At 51.5% G+C, this 20,745-nt stretch overlaps 2 long non-coding RNA genes across 2 annotated transcripts; both read right to left on the reverse strand.

Moving 5' to 3' along the window:
- Positions 1–16,841: 16,841 nt before the first annotated feature.
- Positions 16,842–17,285, reverse strand: LOC116149506 (uncharacterized). Its single transcript, XR_010377210.1, has 3 exons — positions 17,248–17,285; positions 17,060–17,172; positions 16,842–16,942 (listed from the first exon to the last, which is right to left on the reverse strand). It is a non-coding gene; the product is annotated as an uncharacterized LOC116149506 (long non-coding RNA).
- A 4-nt stretch (positions 17,286–17,289) lies between these two features.
- Positions 17,290–20,261, reverse strand: LOC135318830 (uncharacterized). Its single transcript, XR_010377211.1, has 4 exons — positions 20,246–20,261; positions 19,617–19,755; positions 18,142–18,240; positions 17,290–17,456 (listed from the first exon to the last, which is right to left on the reverse strand). It is a non-coding gene; the product is annotated as an uncharacterized LOC135318830 (long non-coding RNA).
- Between the last annotated feature and the right edge of the window lie 484 nt (positions 20,262–20,745).

Below are 20,745 nucleotides of genomic sequence, written 5' to 3' on the forward strand. Positions count from 1 at the left end.
GGTACTCCTGCCCGAGAGGCTGCACACAGAGCTTCCAGCACCCGGGAAATCTAGCGCCTTCTCAACAGCCATCTGCTCTGTGTGGGACGGCCCTCCATGACACCTTCCCCAGCTCCACACAAGCTTGCCCGGCGCGGACCAAGACACGGACACGGGACGTACGTGAAGAGCTCATTCTCCACACGAGCAAGCAGAGCCGAACCAGGGTCACCGCTCTGCCTGCAGGTCTCTGCCTGCATGGCTCTGCCTACAGAACCCTGCCAGGCCCTCTCTGCCCCCTCCTCACAAAAGGCCCTCCTCCTTCACGCAGGGGCTGTCCCTGGGCGCAAAGAGCCCTGGGGAGCTGGGCATCCCGGAGTAATGCGGCGGAGCTGGCCAAGGGCTCCCGAGGGGACAAGGCTGTCCTCAGAAGGGACTCAGGCTCCGCTACAATCATCCGTATCCTCAGGGACGTCTGGATTTTACGTTCGCTACGGAACGCACCCTACCTGCGTGCTACGGGAGAGTGACGTGGGGAGTCTCAACCCCACACCTGACACCAAAGTGACTGTACCACCTCGTGCGTAAAAACCCCACGGTGTGCCATGAGACCGACTAGCAGCTCTGACAGCTTCCAGGGCAGGCCCGACCCGGCGCAGGGTGGGGGAAAAAAACAACGTACGCACTCTGGTGTGAATCAGAATTCCCCCGCACGGAAGGAGGCATTTTCACGGCGGGCTCTTTCCCTTCCAGCCTCTATTACCTACTACAAATGCACCATCTCCGAGAGCCAGGCTTTTCTGCTCAGAGTACAACTGGAGGCAGCGGCCAAGACACACTTACCTCCCGAGAAAAGACAGTGACAGGCTGCGATGTTTACCACACCCAGGAAGACTCCAAGTTGCACAAAGCACACCGTCCAAAGCTGGAGGGTGGGCTTTGCCCCTTTTCCACTTACCAGGAACTGAATGGACATTCTATACCGGAGAATCACCTGGCCTGAGCCGCGAAACCAGTCAAAAGAACGACGACACAGAAACCCGTCTCAGTGACCCAGGAGCAACCCCAGGTGCAGGAGGTCAGGAAGGAGTCAGCCGAGCCAGGAGAAGTCAGTGTGGAGCGAGGGCTCACACTCCTCACGCAGTTTCGAGAAAACCACAGGCAAAGTCTGCGGGCCCCGGCTCCTAAGCACTCCCTCATGGCTCCTGCAGGCACCAGCCAAGGCGACGGGCTCCTGGGAGAAGCAGCCCACTGGCTCCTGGGCAAGAGTTTTGAGTCTGAAAAAGGCAGCGACACGCCACGCCAGACCCGTCACAGGACGCACAGTCTGCAGATGAGGCCAGGAAATTCTGCCGGGAGAACGGGATTTTCACCTTTCCCAGGACGAGGCCCAACAGAGCATGACCACCCCACTTCCCTGGGCCTCCGGGGCCGCCGCAGTTGGGCGGGCGCTGCCGGGCCACACCGGAGCCGCGCCAGGTCCCGCGTCGGCTAAAAACCACAGAAAAGGATGGAGGATTAGGCTTTCCTGCGAAGACACTGCTGAAGCGAAACAAAACCTTTGCGCCTTCCTTCCTTCCTTCCTTCCTTGTATCACACTCGTTTCTTGAAGGAACTCGATACTGACCCCAGGAACTCCTGCATGCTAAGCCCGCATTCTCTCTACTGCTGAGCTACATATACCCTTCCCCCCAGAGCACACTAGTGTCTAGGCACAGAGAACAAGAAATGCCAGCCACGTTCAATAACTTACCCAGTGTATAATAAGCTCCGTGTGCTCCACCAACAGAGGTCAGTGTTTTATGATCCGTCAGCTCCTGCGGAGCCACTTCTACAGTCCCAGTAGCGTACTCCGGTTTTGTAATTTCGGGCTTAGTCGCCCCTTCCTAGGAACACAAATCAAGATAATCAGGAACCGAACTTCAGATAATGTGCCTACGCTTAGTCAGTCAGGTAGACAACAGTTATTTACCGAAACTATCAGAACATAAGCCCTATCCTGGGAGAAGCTGGCGGTACAAATAAAAGGCAGATTCTCCTCTCTGTTCTGCCAGAGGCACAGGATCTATGAAAACAAATCAGCACAGAAAAGATTCAACAGCTCTACAACTGAGGTGAACGGGTACAGTAACGCCACAAAGGACAAGAGAGTCCGCTGCACGTGGATAGCTCAGGGAATGCTGGGAAGACCGCTCTGTTTCGTAAAAGAGAGGTCCAACGCAGAGGGGGGATGTGGAGGGGCTCTGGGGAAGGGCAGCCTGAGTAAAAGGAGCAGGTGGGAAACAGCGTAAGGCATTAAGGAAACTAGACCACTGTTACTGGCGGTGGAATGGGAAGACAATACATGCTGCCTTGAAAATGAAACATCACTTAATTAATTTCAAGTGAGGACGGCTAAAACTAGAACCAACAGCAAGATGCACCTAACTTTCCCAGGAATGAATTTCTTTTCAATATCCTCTAATGAACTGTAAGGGATAGAAACTGAAACAAGAATGCCCATACAGACACTGGCTTCACTAGGTGAGTCTGGTAAATGAACACAAGTGCATTATCCAGTCCTACGGCATTAAGCACAGAATCACATCCTAAAGTGCAAGTTAAAAGCATAAGTCAAAAATTCTCATCAGCAGATGCAAACGTGAAAATGCACACTCACACCAACCCCCGGTTTATGTCTCAGAATCCCCTGGTACTTATATAGTCACACAAGGACATTAACAACAAGAGACTGTACCTCATCCCAGGAAGATTCTCTTCCTCTCTCTTCTGTAAAGTGGCGCAGTGACACACCATCTGTAAAATGTAGTTACAGGTACATTAATTAGAATATACACGAATGTATACTAAAACCACCATGTGTGTCTATCTCCGTTCGTTGGTGTGTCAAAACAAAAGTGGCAGAAAAGACTTTCAAAGTGTTAGAGCATTTTTGAAAAAAATGCTTAATTCACGGTTGGGATATATTTCAAACCAAGTAGTAAGACGAAAACACGTAAAAAGAATGGATATGGAATTTGGATTTGCGCACTATGTATTTCTAACATTTGAAGTTTGCTCTTGATTTGTTTATTTTTCTCATGTTTTAAATTGGAGGTACCGGGAATGAGCACACGGAATTCGGCATGCTAAGCAAGCATTCTATTTACCACTAACCTATGTCCTTCACCGAGTCAACTAGCTTCTCGTCAAAGATAAAATAAAATACAAAACACTCTTTCACGGTTCAGTGCCTTACAAAACATGATAGTTTGCTGAAGCACAAAAGATCTTTGAGGCCTTCTTCCCCGTATCACACTAAGTCTCACATCAGACCGAGTGGGAGACAGGACACAGGACCCTTGACTGAAGAGACCGCAGGCCCCGGGTTCGGGTGTGTCTTCCATAACCGATCATCGGCTGTGGAAGTTCAGGGTTCCACTCGCTGCAGACAGTGACAGGGACGGGCTTGTCCTCCAGGGAGCCCAGAACGTGGTGTAAGTTGAAGGCCCGTGTGCAGAACCGACACGTCTGCCCTCCGTCAGAGGACCCTCTTTCCCTCTACAACAGACACCTCCCTCCCCAGGGTAGGACGGGGAAGACGAGGTCCATCAAGTGCGTCTTCTAAGGGACCAGAGGGACACGGCCGTGAGCCCAGTCACCGCTGCCCATGCACGGGGTAGCCCTGGAGAGCGATCTGCCTTTCTTCTGCAGTGACTCAGGAAGAAACAGAGGAGTATGCTTACCTCTTACCGAGCGGAGCAGCTGGCGGTGGGGGGCGAATTTTCACAGGGCACCAAGTGGGACCAGGTGCAGCTGGCCAGCTGGGCGACGACGGGCCGCACCCGGGGAAGGCCACGCAGGCTGCTCCTTGGAAAATTTGGGGCCCTCCGGCCCATGGGGTGACCTGCAGGACAGAAGGGAGGGATGGGTTGGATGACAGACAAAATCGCCAACACCGACAAGAGACGCAACCCAACGCAGCAGCCGTCGGCACCGGTCACCCTCCCCTCCACCGGGTGCCCAGAGAGCAGCACGGTGCCACACACTCCGCCCAGCCCTCTGGGGCCTGCCTGCAGCCTGGGCCGCACAGGGGGACACGGGGATACGACCCTGAAGCCGCACGTCGCCGCCGCCGCTGTCTCCAATTGGAGGAATCCAAGGGTACTCCTGCCCGAGAGGCTGCACACTGAGCTTCCAGCACCCGGGAAATCTAGCGCCTTCCCAACAGCCAGCCGCTCTGGGTGGGACGGCCCTCCACGCCACCTTCCCCAGCTCCACGCAAGCTTGCCAGGCGCGGACCTGGACACGAACACGGGACGTACGTGAAGAGCTCATTCTCCACATGAGCAAGCAGAGCCGAACCAGGGTCACCGCTCTGACTGCAGGTCTCTGCCTGCAGGGCTCTGCCTACAGAACCCTGCCAGGCCCTCTCTGCCCCCTCCTCACAAAAGGCCCTCCTCCTCCACGCAGGGGCTGTCCCTGGGTGCAAAGAGCCCTGGGGAGCTGGGCAACTCGGAGTAATGAGGCGGAGCTGGCCAAGGGCTCCCGAGGGGACAAGGCTGTCCTCAGAATGGACACAGGCTCCGCTACAATCATCCGTATCCTCAGGGACGTCTGGATTTTACGTTCGCTACAGAACGCACCCTACCTGCGTGCTACAGGAGAGTGAAGTGGGGAGTCTCAACCCCACACCTGACACCAAAGTTATTGTACCACCTCGTGCGAATAAACCCCACGGTGTGCCATGAGACCGACGAGCAGCTCTGACAGCTTCCAGGGCAGGCCCGACCCGGTGCAGTGTGGGGGACAAACACAACGTACGCACTCTGGTGTGAATCAGAATTCCCCCGCACGGAAGGAGGCATTTTCACGGCGGGCTCTTTCCCTTCCAGCCTCTATTACTTTCTACAAATGCACCATCTCCGAGAGCCAGGCTTTTCTGCCCAGAGTACAACTGGAGGCAGTGGCCAAGACACACTTACCTCCCGAGAAAAGACAGTGACAGGCTGCGATGTTTACCACATCCAGGAAGACTCCAAGTTGCACAAAGCACACCGTCCAAAGCTGGAGGGTGGGCTTTGCCCCTTTTCCAGTTACCAGGTACTGAATGGACATTCTATACAGGAGAATCACCTGGCCTGAGCCGCGAAACCAGTCAAAAGAATGACGACACAGAAACCCGTCTCAGTGACCCAGGAGCAACCCCATGTGCAGGAGGTCAGGAAGGAGTCAGCCGAGCCAGGAGAAGTCAGTGTGGAGCGAGGGCTCACCCTCCTCACGCTGTTTCGAGAAACCCACAGTCAAAGTCTGCGGGCCCCGGCTCCTAAGCACTCCCTCATGGCTCCTGCAGGCACCAGCCAAGGCGACGGGCTCCCGGGAGAAGCAGCCCACTGGCTCCTGGGCAAGAGTTCTGAGTCTGAAAAAGGCAGCGACACGCCACGCCAGACCCGTCATAGTACGCACAGTCTGCAGATGAGGCCAGGATCGGCTGCCGGGAGAACGGGAATATCACCTTTCCCAGGACGAGGCCCAACAGAGCATGACCACCCCACTTCCCTGGGCCTCCGGGGCCGCCGCATGTGGGCGGGCGCTGCCGGGCCACACCGGAGCCACGCCAGGTCCCGCGTCGGCTAAAAACCACAGAAAAGGATGGAGGATTAGGCTTTCCTGCGAAGACACTGCTGAAGCGATACAAAACCTTTGCGCCTTCCTTCCTTCCTTCCCCGTGTCACACTCGTTTCTTGGAGGAACTCGATACTGACCCCAGTATCTCCTGCATGCTAAGCCCGCATTCTCTCTACTGCTGAGCTACATATACCCTTCCCCCCAGAGCACACTAGATTCTTGGCACAGAGAACAAGAAATGCCAGCCACGTTCACTAACTTACCCAGTGAATAAAAAGCTCCGTGTGCTCCACCAACAGAGGTCAGTGTTTTATGATCCGTCAGCTCCTGCGGAGCCACTTCTACAGTCCCAGTAGCGTACTCCGGTTTTGTAATTTCGGGCTTAGTCGCCCCTTCCTAGGAACACAAATCAAGATAATGAAGAATCGAAATTCAGATAATGTGCCTACGCTTAGTCAGTCAGGTAGACAACAGTTATTTACCGAAGCTATCAGAACATAAGCCCTATCCTGGGAGAAGTTGGCGGTACAAATAAAAGGCAGATTCTCCTCTCTGTTCTGCCAGAGGCACAGGATCCATGAAAACAAATCAGCACAGAAAAGATTCAACAGCTCTACAACTGAGGTGAACGGGTACAGTAACGCCACAAAGGACAGGAGAGTCCCCTGCACGTGGATAGCTCAGGGAATGCTGGGAAGACCGCACTGTTTCGTAAAAGAGAGGTCCAGTGCAGAAGGGGGATGTGGAGGGGCTCTGGGGAAGGGCAGCCTGAGTAAAAGGAGCAGGTGGGAAACAGCGTAAGGCATTAAGGAAACTAGACCACTGTTACTGGCGGTGGAATGGGAAGACAATATATGCTGCCTTGAAAATGAAACATCACTTAATTAATTTCAAGTGAGGACGGCTAAAACAAGAACCAACACCAAGATGCACCTAACTTTCCCAGGGATGAATTTCTTTTCAATATACTCTAATGAACTGTAAGGGAAAGACCCTGAAAACAAGAATGCCCATACAGACACTGGCTTCACTAGGTGAGTCTGGTGAATGAACACAAGTGCATTATCCAGTCCTACGGCATTAAGCACAGAATCACATCCTAAAGTGCAAGTTAAAAGCATAAGTCAAAAATTCTCATCAGCAGATTCAAACGTGAAAATGCACACTCACACCAACCCCCGGTTTATGTCTCAGAATCCCCTGGTACTTATATAGTCACACAAGGACATTAAGACCAAGAGACTGTACCTCATCCCAGGAAGATTTTCTTCCTCTCTCTTCTGTAAAGTGGCGCACTGACACACCATCTGTAAAATGTAGTTACAGGTACATTAATGAGAATATTCACGAATGTATACTAAAACCACCATGTGCGTCTATCTCCGTTCGTGGATGTGTCAAAACAAAAGTGGCAGAAAAGACTTTCAAAGAGTTAGAGCATTTTCTGAAAAAAATGCTTAAGTCACGGTTGGGATATATTTCAAACCAAGTAGTAAGAGGAAAACACGTAAAAAGAATGGATATGGAAGTTGGGTTTGCGCACTATGTATTTCTAACATTTGGAGTTTGCTCTTGTTTTTGTTTTTCCTTTTCTTCTGTTTTAAATTGTAGGTACCGGGAATGAGCACACGGAATTCGGCATGCTAAGCAAGCATTCTATTTACCACTAAACTATGTCCTTCCCGAGTCAACTATCTTCTCGGCATAGATAAAATAAAATACAAAACACTCTTTCACGGTTCACTGCCTTACAAACATGTTAGTTTGCTGAAGAGCAAAAGATCTTTGAGGCCTTCTTCCCCGTATCACACTAAGTGTCACATCAGACCGAGTTAGAGACAGGTCTCAGGACCCTTGACTGAAGAGTCCACAGGCCCCGGGTTCGGTTTTGTCTTCCATAACAGATCATCGGCTGTGGAATGTCAGGGCTCCACTCGCTGCAGACAGAGACAGGGGTGGGCTTGTCCTCCAGGGAGCCTGGAACGTGGTGTATCTTGAAGGCCCGTGTGCAGAACCGACATATCTGCCCTCCGTCAGAAGACCCCCTTTCCCTCTACAACAGACACCTCCCTCCCCAGGGCAGGACGGGGAAGGCGCGGTCCATCAAGTGCGTCTGCTAAGGGACCAGAGGGACACGGCCGTGAGCCCAGTCACAGCCGCCCATTCACGGGGAAGCCCCGTAGAGCGATCTGCCTTTCTTCTGCAGTGACTCAAGGAAGAAACAGAGGACTATGCTTTCCTCTTACCGAGCGGAGCAGCTGGCCGTGGGGGGCGAGGTTGCAGAGGGCACCAAGTGGGACCAGGTGCAGGTGCCCAGCTGGGCGACGACGGGCCGCACACGGTGCAGGCCACGCAGGATTCTCCTCCGAAAATTTGGGGCCCTCTGGCCCATGGGGTGACCTGCAGGACAGAAGGGAGGGCTGGGTTGGATGACAGACAAAAGCGCCAACACCGAAAAAAGATGAAACCCAACACAGCAGCCTTCGGCACCGGGCACCCTCCCCTCCACCGGGTGCCCAGGAAGGAGCATGGTGCCACACGCTCCGCCCAGCCCTCTGGGGCCTGCCTGCAGCCAGGGCCGCACAGTGGGACACGGGGATCCGACCTAGAAGCAGCACGTCGCCGCCGCCGCTGTCTCCAAGTGGAGGAAGCCAAGGGTCCTCTTGCCCGAGAGGCTGCACACAGAGATTCCAGCACCCGGGTAAACTACCGCCTTCCCTACAGCCAGCCGCTCTGGACGGGACGGCCCTCCTCGCCACCTTCCCCAGCTCCACGCAAGCTTGCCCGGCACGGACCAGGAACATGGACACGGGACGGACGTGAAGAGCTCATTCTCCACACGAGAAAGCAGAGTCGCACCAGTGTCACCGCTCTGCCTGCAGGGCTCTGCCTTAAGGGCTCTGCCTGCAGGGCTCTGCCTGTAGGACCCTGAAAGGCCCTCTATGCCCCCTCCTCACAAAGGGCCCTCCTCTTCCACGCAGGGGCTGCCCCGGGGCGCAAAGTGCCCTGGGGAGCTGGGAATCCCGGAGTCCTGTGGCGGAGCTGTCCAAGGGCTCCCGAGTGGACAAGGCTGTCCTCATAAGGGACTCAGGCCGCGCTACAATCATCCGTATCCTCGGGGACGTCTGGATTTTACGTTCGCTACGGAATGCACCCTACATGCGTGCTACGGGAGAGTGACGTGGGGAGTCTCAACCCCAATCCTGACACCAAAGGGACTGTACCAGCTCATGCGCAAATCCCCACGGTGTGCCATGAGACCGACGAGCAGCTCTGACAGCTTCCAGGGCAGGCCCGACCCGGCGCAGGGTGGGGAACAAACACAACGTACGCACTCTGGTGCGCATTGGAATTCCCCCGCAGGGAAGGAGGCATTTTCACGGCGGGCTCTTTCCCTTCCAGCCTCTATTCCCTACTACAAACGCACCATCTCCGAGAGCCAGGCTTTTCTGCCCAGAGTACAACTGGAGTCAGCGGCCAAGACACACTTACATCCCGAGAAAAGACAGTGACAGGCTGTGACGTTTACCACACCCAGGAAGACACCAAGTTGCACAAAGCACACCGTACAAAGCTGGAGGGAGGGCTTTGCCCCTTTTCCAGTTACCAGGATCGGAATGGACATTCTAAACAGGAGAATCACCTGGCCAGAGCCGGGAAACCAGTCAAAAGAACGACGAAAGAGAAATCCGACTCAGTGACCCAGGATCAACCCCAGGTGCAGGAGGTCAGGAAGGAGTCAGCCGAGCGAGGAGAAGTCAGGGTGGAGCGAGGGCTCACCTTCCTCACACTGTTTCGTGAAAACCACAGACAAAGTCTGGGTGCCCTGGCTCCTAAGCTCTCCCTCATGGCTCCTGCAGGCACCAGCCAAGGCGACGGGCTCCGGGAGAAGCAGCCCACTGGCTCCTGGGCAAGAGTTTTGAGTCTGAAAAAGGCAGAGACATGCCACGCCAGACCCGTCACAGGAAACACAGTCTGCAGACGAGGCCAGGAACGGTTGCCGGGAGAACGGGAAGATCACCTTCCCCAGGACGTGGCCCAACAGTGCATGACCACCCCACTTCCCTGGGCCTCCCGGGCCGCCGCAGGTGGGCGGGCGCTGCCGGGCCACACCGGAGACGCGCCAGGTCCCGCTTCGGCTAAAAACCACAGAAAAGGATGGAGGATTAGTCTTTCCTGCGAAGACACTGCTGAAGCGAAACAAAACCTTTGCGCCTTCCTTCCTTCCTTCCTTCCATGTATCACACTCGTTTCTTGGAGGAACTGGATACTGACCCCAGGAACTCCTGCATGCTAAGCCCGCATTCTCTCTACTGCTGAGCTACATATACCATTCCCCCCAGAGCACACTAGTGTCTAAGCAAAGAGAACAAGAAATGCCAGCCACGTTCACTAACTGACCCAGTGTATAATAAGCTCCGTGTGCTCCACCAACAGAGGTCAGTGTTTTATGATCCGTCAGCTCCTGCGGAGCCACTTCTACAGTCCCAGTAGCGTACTCCGGTTTTGTAATTTCGGGCTTAGTCGCCCCTTCCTAGGAACACAAATCAAGGTAAATCAGGAACCGAACTTCAGATCATGTGCCTACGCTTAGTCAGTCAGGTAGACAAAAGATATTTACCGAAGCTATCAGAACATAAACCCTATCCTGGGAGAAGCTGGTGGTACAAATAAAAGGCAGATTCTCCTCTCTGTTCTGCCAGAGGCACAGGATCCATGAAAACAAATCAGCACAGAAAAGATTCAACAGCTCTACAACTGAGGTGAACGGGTACAGTAATGCCACAAAGGACAGGAGAGTCTGCTGCACGTGGAAAGCTCAGGGAATGCTGGGAAGGCCGCACTGTTTCATAAAAGAGTGGTCCAGCGCAGATGGTGGATGTGGAGGGGCTTTGGGGAAGGGCAGCCTGAGTAAAAAGAGCAGGTGGGAAACAGCCTAAGGCATTAAGGAAACTAGACCACTGTTACTGGCGGTGGAATGGTAAGACAATACATGCTGCCTTGAAAATGAAACATCACTTAATTAATTTCAAATGAGGACGGCTAAAACAAGAACCAACAGCAAGATGCACCTAACTTTCCCAGGGATGAATTTCTTTTCAATATCCTCTAATGAACTGTAAGGGAAAGACCCTGAAAACAAGAAAGCCCATACAGACACTGGCTTCACTAGGTGAGTCTGGAAATTGCACACAAGTGCATTATCCAGTCCTATGGCATTAAGCACAGAATCACATCCTAACCTGTAAGTTAAAAGCATAAGTCAAAAATTCTCATCAGCAGATGCAAACATGAAAATGCACAGTCAAACCAACCCCCGGTTTATGTCTCAGAATCCCCTGGTACTTATATAGTCACACAAGGACATTAAGACCAAGAGACTGTACCTCATCCCAGGAAGATTCTCTTCCTCTCTCTTCTGTAAAGTGGCGCAGTGACACACCATCTGTAAAATGTAGTTACAGGTACATTAATGAGAATATTCACGAATGTATACTATAACCACCATGTGCGTCTATCTCCGTTCGTGGATGTGTCAAAACAAAAGTGGCAGAAAAGACTTTCAAAGAGTTAGAGCATTTTCTGAAAAAAATGCTTAAGTCACGGTTGGGATATATTTCAAACCAAGTAGTAAGAAGAAAACACGTAAAAAGAATGGATATGGAATTTGGATTTGCGCACTATGTATTTCTAACATTTGAAGTTTGCTCTTGTTTTTGTTTATTTTTCTCATGTTTTAAATTGGAGGTACCGGGAATGAGCATACGGAATTTGGCATGCTAAGCAAGCATTCTATTTACCACTAACATATGTCCTTCCCCGAGTCAACTAGCTTCTCGGCAAAGATAAAATAAAATACAAAACACTCTTTCACGGTTCAGTGCCTTACAAATCATGTTAGTTTGCTGAAGCACAAAAGATCTTTGAGGCCTTCTTCCCCGTATCACACTAAGTCTCACATCAGACCGAGTGGGAGACAGGACACAGGACCCTTGACTTAAGAGACCGCAGGCCCCGGGTTCGGGTGTGTCTTCCATAACCGATCATCGGCTGTGGAAGTTCAGGGCTCCACTCGCTGCAGACAGTGACAGGGACGGGCTTGTCCTCCTGGGAGCCCGGAACGTGGTGTAAGTTGAAGGCCTGTGTGCAGAACCGACACGTCTGCCCTCCGTCAGAGGACCCTCTTTCCCTCTACAACAGACACCTCCCTCCCCAGGGCAGGACGGGGAAGACGAGGTCCATCAAGTGCGTCTGCTAAGGGACCAGAGGGACACGGCCGTGAGCCCAGTCACGGCCGCCCATGCACGGGGTAGCCCCGGAGAGCGATCTGCCTTTCTTCTGCAGTGACTCAAGGAAGAAACAGAGGAGTATGCTTTACTCTTACTGAGCGGAGCAGCTGGCGGTGGGGTCGAATTTTCACAGGGCACCAAGGGGGACCAGGTGCAGGTGCCCAGCTGGGCGACGACGGGCCGCACCCGGGGCAGGCCACGCAGGCTGCTCCTCGGAAAGTTTGGGGCCCTCCGGCCCATGGGGTGACCTGCAGGACAGAAGGGAGGGATGGGTTGGATGACAGACAAAAGCGCCAACGCCGACAAGAGCCGAAACCCAACGCAGCAGACGTCGGCACCGGTCACCCTCCCCTCCACCGGGTGCCCAGAGAGCAGCACGGTGCCACACGCTCCGCCCAGCCCTCTGGGGCCTGCCTGCAGCCTGGGCCGCACAGGGGGACACGGGGATACGACCCTGAAGCCGCACGTCCCCGCCGCCGCTGTCTCCAATTGGAGGAAGCCAAGGGTCCTCCTGCCCGAGAGGCTGCACACAGAGATTCCAGCACCCGGGAAATCTAGTGCCTTCCCAACAGCCAGCTGCTCTGTTTTGGACGGCCCTCCACTCCACCTTCCCCAACTCCACGCAAGCTTGCCCGGCGCGGACAAGGACACGGACACGGGACGTACGTGAAGAGCTCATTCTCCACACGAGCAAGCAGAGCCGAACCAGGGTCACCGCTCTGCCTGCAGGTCTCTGCCTGCAGGGCTCTGCCTACAGAACCCTGCCAGGCCCTCTCTGCCCCCTCCTCACAAAAGGCCCTCCTCCTCCACGCAGGGGCTGTCCCTGGGCGCAAAGAGCCCTGGGGAGCTGGGCATCCCGGAGTAATGCGGCGGAGCTGGCCAAGGGCTCCCGAGGGGACAAGGCTGTCCTCAGAAGGGACTCAGGCTCCGCTACAATCATCCCTATCCTCAGGGACGTCTGGATTTTACGTTCGCTATGGAACGCACCCTACCTGCGTGCTACGGTAGAGTGACGTGGGGAGTCTCAACCCCACACCTGACACCAAAGTTACTGTACCACCTCGTGCGAATAAACCCCACGGTGTGCCATGAGACCGACGAGCAGCTCTGACAGCTTCCAGGGCAGGCTCGACCCGGCGCAGGTTGGGGGACAAACACAACGTACGCACTCTGGTGCGAATCGGAATTCCCCGGAAGGAAGGAGGCATTTTCACGGCGGGCTCTTTCCCTTCCAGCCTCTATTACCTACTACAAGTTCACCATCTTCGAGAGCCAGTGTTTTCTGCCCAGAGTACAACTGGAGGCAGTGGCCAAGACACACTTACCTCCCGAGAAATGACAGTGACAGGCTGCGATGTTTACCACACCCAGGAAGACTCCAAGTTGCACAAAGCACACCGTACAAAGCTGGAGGGTGGGCTTTGCCCCTTTTCCAGTTACCAGGAACTGAATGGACATTCTATACAGGAGAATCACCTGGCCTGAGCCGCGAAACCAGTCAAAAGAACGACGACACAGAAACCCGTCTCAGTGACCCAGGAGCAACCCCAGGTGCAGGAGGTCAGGAAGGATTCAGCCGAGCCAGGAGAAGTCAGTGTGGAGTGAGGGCTCACACTCATCACGCTGTTTCGAGAAACCCACAGTCAAAGTCTGCGGGCCCCGGCTCCTAAGCACTCCCTCATGGCTCCTGCAGGCACCAGCCAAGGCGACGGGCTCCCGGGAGAAGCAGCCCACTGGCTCCTGGGCAAGAGTTCTGAGTCTGAAAAAGGCAGCGACACGCCACGCCAGACCCGTCACAGGACGCACAGTCTGCAGATGAGGCCAGGAACGGCTGCCGGGAGAACGGGAATATCACCTATTCCAGGACGAGTCCCAACAGAGTATGACCACCCCACTTCCCTGGGCCTCCGGGGCCGCTGCAGGTGGGCGGGCGCTGCCGGGCCACACCGGAGCCGTGCCAGGTCCCGCGTCGGCTAAAAATCACAGAAAAGGATGGAGGATTAGGCTTTCCTGCTAAGACAATGCTGAAGCGAAACAAAACCTTTGCGACTTCCTTCTTTCCTTCCTTCCCCGTATCACACTCGTTTCTTGGAGGAACTCGATACTGACCCCAGGATCTCCTGCATGCTAAGCCCGCATTCTCTCTACTGCTGAGCTACATATACCCTTCCCCCCAGAGCACACTAGTGTCTAGGCACAGAGAACAAGAAATGCCAGCCACGTTCACTAACTTACCCAGTGTATAATAAGCTCCGTGTGCTCCAACAACAGAGGTCAGTGTTTTATGATCCATCAGCTCCTGCGGAGCCACTTCTACAGTCCCAGTAGCGTACTCCGGTTTTGTAATTTCGGGCTTAGTCGCCCCTTCCTAGGAACACAAAACAAGATAAATCAGGAACCGAACTTCAGATCATGTGCCTACGCTTAGTCAGTCAGGTAGACAACAGTTATTTACCGAAGCTATCAGAACATAAGCCCTATCCTGGGAGAAGCTGGCGGTACAAATAAAAGGCAGATTCTCCTCTCTGTTCTGCCAGAGGCACAGGATCCATGAAAACATATCAGCACAGAAAAGTTTCAACAGTTCTACAACTGAGGTGAACGGGTACAGTAACGCCACAAAGGACAGGAGAGTCCGCTGCACGTGGATAGCTCAGGGAATGCTGGGAAGACCGCACTGTTTCGTAAAAGAGAGATCCAGCGCAGAGGGGGGATGTGGAGGGGCTTTGGGGAAGGGCAGCCTGAGTAAAAGAGCAGGTGGGAAACAGCGTAAGGCATTAAGGAAACTAGACCACTGTTACTTGCGGTGGAATTGGAAGACAAAACATGCTGCCTTGAAAATGAAACATCACTTAATTAATTTAAAGTTAGGAAGGCTAAAACAAGAACCAACACCAAGATGCACCTAACTTTCCCAGGGATGAAATTCTTTTCAATATCCTCTAATGAACTGTAAGGGAAAGACCCTGAAAACAAGAATGCCCATACAGACACTGGCTTCACTAGGTGAGTCTGGAAATTGCACACAAGTTCATTATCCAGTCCTACGACATTAAGCACAGAATCACATCCTAACCTGTAAGTTAAAAGCATAAGTCAAATTTCTCATCAGCAAATGCAAACGTGAAAATGCACACTCACACCAACCCCCAGTTTATGTCTCAGAATCCCCTTGTACTTATATAGTCACACAAGGACATTAACAACAAGAGACTGTATCTCATCCCAGGAACATTCTCTTCCTCTCTCTTCTGTAAAGTGGCGCACTGACACACCTTCTGTAAAATGTAGTTACAGGTACATTAATGAGAATATTCACGAATGTATATTAAAACCACCATGTGCGTCTATCTCCGTTCGTGGATGTGTCAAAACAAAAGTGGCAGAAAAGACTTTCAAAGAGTTAGAGCATTTTCTGAAAAAAATGCTTAAGTCACGGTTGGGATATATTTCAAACCAAGTAGTAAGAGGAAAACACGTAAAAAGAATGGATATGGAAGTTGGGTTTGCGCACTATGTATTTCTAACATTTGGAATTTGCTCTTGTTTTTGTTTTTTCTTTTCTTCTGTTTTTAAATGGAGGTACCGGGAATGAGCACACGGAATTCGGCATGCTAAGCAAGCATTCTATTTACCAGTAACCTATGTCCTTCCCCGAGTCAACTAGCTTCTCGGCATAGATAAAATAATATACAAAACACTCTTTCACGGTTCACTGCCTTACAAAACATGTTAGTTTGCTGAAGCGCAAAAGAAAAAAAAAAAGTTCCTCCCGGCCCTGAAGCTGTGAAGTGAGAGCAGCGCTGAAGGCGGATTCTATCTGACAGATGCCGTGCGGGGGAAGCACGAGCCGAGCCCTTCGTGCCCTCCTACAGGAGCTCTCACTCCCGGCCACGCCCCGGGCTCTTCACAGAGGCCGAAGGTCTCCCTTCCACCTCAGTTGACCCCGAGGGCGAGGGGAGACTGGACCCCTGTCCCATGACAAGGACACCACAGAGCCTAGATTTAGTTGTTTTCATAGCTAATCCCCCTTGATGGGTTCTCAGGGCTCAGATCACTGGCAACCAACACTTACACAGTGGACTCACAGCACACTTCAGGGCAAATCAGTCTGTATACAGATTATACATTAAAGTAAGAAGGGTCTTTCGTAGGAAGAGTATCAACAACCCCTGACTGTGAGCTCCACCTCTTCCTCCTCAGCCTGTTGGTAAACTGTTAAAAGCCTTCTCTCTGACAGCGCATGTCTTGTATAAGTGACCAGATGTCACGTAAACATTTATGAAAGAAGTAGCCTCAATGACTCATGTTGTAATAATCGGCAAAAGAATGGTGAGTTACATGGAGTTGCTGGTGGGAGACTTTAGAGTTACACGTTAACTCTGGGGGAGGGAGGCTACGTTGTCATGTCACTTACTAACTGGCTACTCTAGGTCACTGTGCAAGCTTTATTATAAGAACGAAGGGACCTGCAAAATTAGTGAAGAAATGCCTGCTGCCTTAAAGCAGATCTTGAATAGAATATTTATCCACCAAGGCAAATGAAGAAAAATGTTTTTCTCGTTATGACATACTGCCTTCATTCTAAAACGTCATCCATGTTATTTTCCTGAAATGAGAAGAAAATTCAGCCTTCAAAACCGTGTCCAGGAGGGAAGAGAGGGCTGACACTCATGTCTTCTAGTGCACAGAAACCAGCCATGCCAGCCACGCCAGGCAACCATGAGACTGGGGGGCGGCCCGCAGTCCCTGGAGGGGCGTAATCTCCACCGCTCACAGGGGACAGAGCCCTGCTAGCTGGTGGCATGTAAAGAAAACAGCATCTTGTCACCCAGCTGTGAACCTGTTCCCCACAGTGAGTGTGTGGCGTGGTGTCCAGGAAACCCGACAACTACCCATGGGGACAAGCAGCCCACTGGGCGGCTCCTGCTGCAGAAATGGAGCTGCCGCACTTCACAGTGCGCTCCTTACCTCTCAGGGGAGGGTGCAGCCTGTACGGTCCTCCTGGAGTGGGATCCTGCCTCATGTATTCCTCTGCCTGCCTCCGTCTGCAGATTGCATCCAATCTTAAAGATAAAGAATGGCTTCAATACAAATTACACCACCAATTCCTCTACTAGGCACAAAACAACCAGTCCTTAAAAATCTCAAAACACCCGTAAAAATGTGTCAAAATTCTGTACCTCTGTTTCAGGTGGGCAACTTCCCTTCTCAGCTCAGAGGAGTTTTCCCTTCTCAGGTCAGAGTTTTCCCTTCTCAATTCAGAGATTTCCCTCTCCAGCTCCTGAGCCCTGAGCTGTGGGAGAAAAACACATCCACGTTCAGTTGTGGCCGACTGTGCACAAAGGGAAGGAAGGAAACAAATTCTTACTGAGCTGTCTTGGGCCTTCTTCTCGGCAAGAGTGACCTGAAAATGTCAACACATCAAGAAACACCCCATGGCTAGGGGTTCTCAGGGCCACAATAACTGTCTGCATCAGGTGCTGAGGACTCGGTGTGTCAGGAGGAAGGCAGGTTACCTGGTGTCTCCAAATGATCTCTGCTTCCCGCATTTGCCCGTGACATTCTTCAAGTCTTATCCTATGAGTTACAAATTGTTCCATCAGGGAAGACACAATGCTGGGTATGCTGTTAAATAACCTGCCCCAGTCCAGGTTATCTGCACTGCACACTCACACACATCATCTCACCGCTCAAGACACACTGCACACGGCTGCAGAAGCACAGCAGTTGCAAAGCTGTCGCTGCAGCCACTCCTTCCGTCACTGTTACTGAACGCCTGCCTGGTTCTGCGCTGACACAATTCCCCCTCCCGTTCTCAGCATTTCCCTCACGTGTCCTGTGCTGAGCATCTTTCATCTCAAAGCTTGATTCTTTCTTTCCTTACATCCTGACCCTACTTCTTACACCTGGGTCTCCCCAGCAGCACGGGAATGTTCATTGGTCCGACTGACGCTACACTAAACTGCTATCCTCAGGGTGAGAACGGTTTATAGCACCTTCAGAAACATCTCTGTGAACCGTCTCTCCTCTCAGTCTGGCCAGCACTGGGACCAGGAAATTCTTTGTAACTTAATACTTTTTAAAGTTAAACGTTTAACTTAACATGTGTAAAACTTAACACTTTTCCTCCTGTGTGAAGCCATGTATACAAATGTCTTTTGTTTGGGTCGGTTTATGATATTGTGTCTAAACATTTTAGAAAAGTTTTCAAAAAATCCAACGGGTGTTTTCAGAGCCGCAGGTGCAGAGGAGCTGAACTCACTTATACCATCTTGTCTCCTCTTCAGCCAATTTTGCCTCCTCCTTTGCTGCCAACAGCTGCTGCTTTCCCACCAGCTCACATCCGTTCATGTCCACCTTCCTGAGAGGGGAAAGAAACTCTGAAATTCTGCCAGTTTCCCTCCCAGAAACTGGAAGGGAAGAATTCCATGTTCCTTTCACCCTTCCCCATAAATGCTCAGGCTGATAAATACACAGGAAAGAATTAAAGTACCCGCACTAATAAATATGAAAAAACTACACTCAGGCCTCTGGCAAGTGTTTGGTATCTGGGCTTCCCTTCAGCGTCCCCACCCCTAATCATTTATGCATAAAGTAAACACACAGGAAAAGCCCACGTGAGGTGTGCTCTGCGCCCCCACCACCAGGCTCAGGTTCCTGTGCCTGGGACAGCGTGAGCTCACTGTGTTTCAACGTGGGAATCAGGGTCTGACCAAGTAATCACAACCAAACACATTAGGGTAAAGCAAGCGTTCATGACTTGTTTGATTTTTCCCACAGAGAGCCCAGATTTCAGTCAAAACCTGGAGCAAAACCTGATCCTTTAGGAAATATAAGGAAATGTTTGTTTTTGAAAGCGGGTTGATGGGTGTGATGTCCATGACCTCTCCCTGAGAATGACAGGAAACTCTGGACAAATTATGAAATCCATGATCGAATGTACCAAATTGCTAACAAGCCAGAAAGGGACATGAGGCCAAGATGGAGAAGAAGAAAGCCCAGGACTGGGCCCACCTTCCCCGGGGGTCACCCGGTAACTGCAGAGGACACCAGTGAGATGCAGAGCAGCCCAGCAGCCGGTGCCCCCTACGCACAGGCACTGCAGTCAGGCAGCTGGAGCTCACGGTCCGTCAGCGAAGGTGATCCCTAGAGAGACCCACAGGACTTAGCTGGGATCCACGAGAGCTACATGCCAGAAACAAAGGTGGACAGGAGACACACGGGCCTCACGAAAGCTGGCTGCACTGACTGATCTCAGCTGCTAACCGGGTTAACAGGATGTAGCGCTGCTGGCGCCCTGACCACCTGCCAGCTCTAATGCCCACCTTCTCTGCAGCAAGTTAACCTCACATGAGGCCTCAAATTTTCTCTATTTTCTACCCAATGTCTAGAGTTTATTAAAAATGATAGACACATGGCAGGTCATGACACTTTGATGTGGTTGAAACCTAAGGACAATAAAAATGGACCTAGGGGGATCCAGATAATGAAGTGACTAAATCTGGTCCAAGAACGCACTAAAATCTCAAACTAAATACAAACAAGACACTGGTAACCAGTTAGAATGAACAGAAGCAGCAGATTACAGAAATCAAGGTCGAAAAGTAAATGCACATCTGTAGTGATTGAATATGGTAAAGAAAATATGGTGGTAAGTATTCTGAAACATATTACAATATCCACATAACTCCACACATTCATTCACACATTGTCATAATTAACACGGGAATGTCTTACCCTTCAGTGTCCATAGTTCTCTGTCCACTGATTTCATCAAGGACGCGTACTTTCTTCACCTGCCTTTGGAAACCGTCTTCCTCACGTTCTTTCAGAGATCCCGATGCAGCATGGTGGTCTTGCATTTTCTTTTTACCCTCTAAAAACATAAAACAATTGGCTTTGTGTGTGCACATGTGCACTCAAGAGCTTGGCTGTGCTGGGGAGTGGAGAAAGGAGAGAATTCTGAAGGCAGGAATCCCCTTTTTACCTTCCCAGTGCAAATTCATTGTTATTACAGGCATGTTTCATTTTATTGCCCTCCCTGGTAATGCATATTTTTAAACAATTGAAGATTTGTAACAACCCTGAGTACAGCAGTTCCATTGGTGACATTTTTTTCTGGCAGCATTTGCTCATTTCTTATCTCTGTGTCACATTTTTGTAGTTCCTGAAATATTTGGTTCTTTATCATTTTAATTAAAACAGGCATGACATTCCTTTAAGGCAAAGCCTAATCCAGCGGAAGTCCCTAGTTCTCAGCAATTCTATAAACCCTGAGAGAGGTGAAGAGGCTTCAGAAGAAAAGTGTGAAGCCAGCAGGGGTTGGCCCATGAAGTTTAAGGCAAGATTCCATCTCCACTGCATACCTGTGCAAGGTAAGGCAGGAAGAGCTGACCCAGAGGCTGCTGCAAGTGCTCCAGGAGATGAAGCTAAGGCAGCTAATGAAGGTGGCTGCACTAAACAACAGGTTTTCAATGCAGAGAACTGCAAGGGGAGGCCACCCAGCACCATCACAGCTGGAGAGAAGTCAGTGCCTGGCATCAAGTCTTCAATGGACAGGCTGATTTTCCCGTTAGTGGCTAACGAAGCCAATATTCATTTAACATTATGAAAATCCTATGTCCCATGAGAATCAAGTGAAATCTACTCTGTGCTCTATAAATAGAACAAAGCCTGAATGACAGCACATCTATTTACAACATGAATATTTTAGCCCATTGTTGAGACCTACTGCTCAGAAAACAAAACAAAACACAAAAAAAAAATTTCTTTCAAAATATTACTGCTCATGGACAATGCACAAGTCATCCAGGAGCTCTGATGGAGATGCATGAGATGAATGCTGTTTCCATGCTTAACACGACAT

The sequence above is a fragment of the Camelus dromedarius genome, chromosome 22 (genome assembly GCF_036321535.1).
Source record: "Camelus dromedarius isolate mCamDro1 chromosome 22, mCamDro1.pat, whole genome shotgun sequence".
In the NCBI taxonomy this organism is placed as follows: Eukaryota; Metazoa; Chordata; class Mammalia; order Artiodactyla; family Camelidae; genus Camelus; species Camelus dromedarius.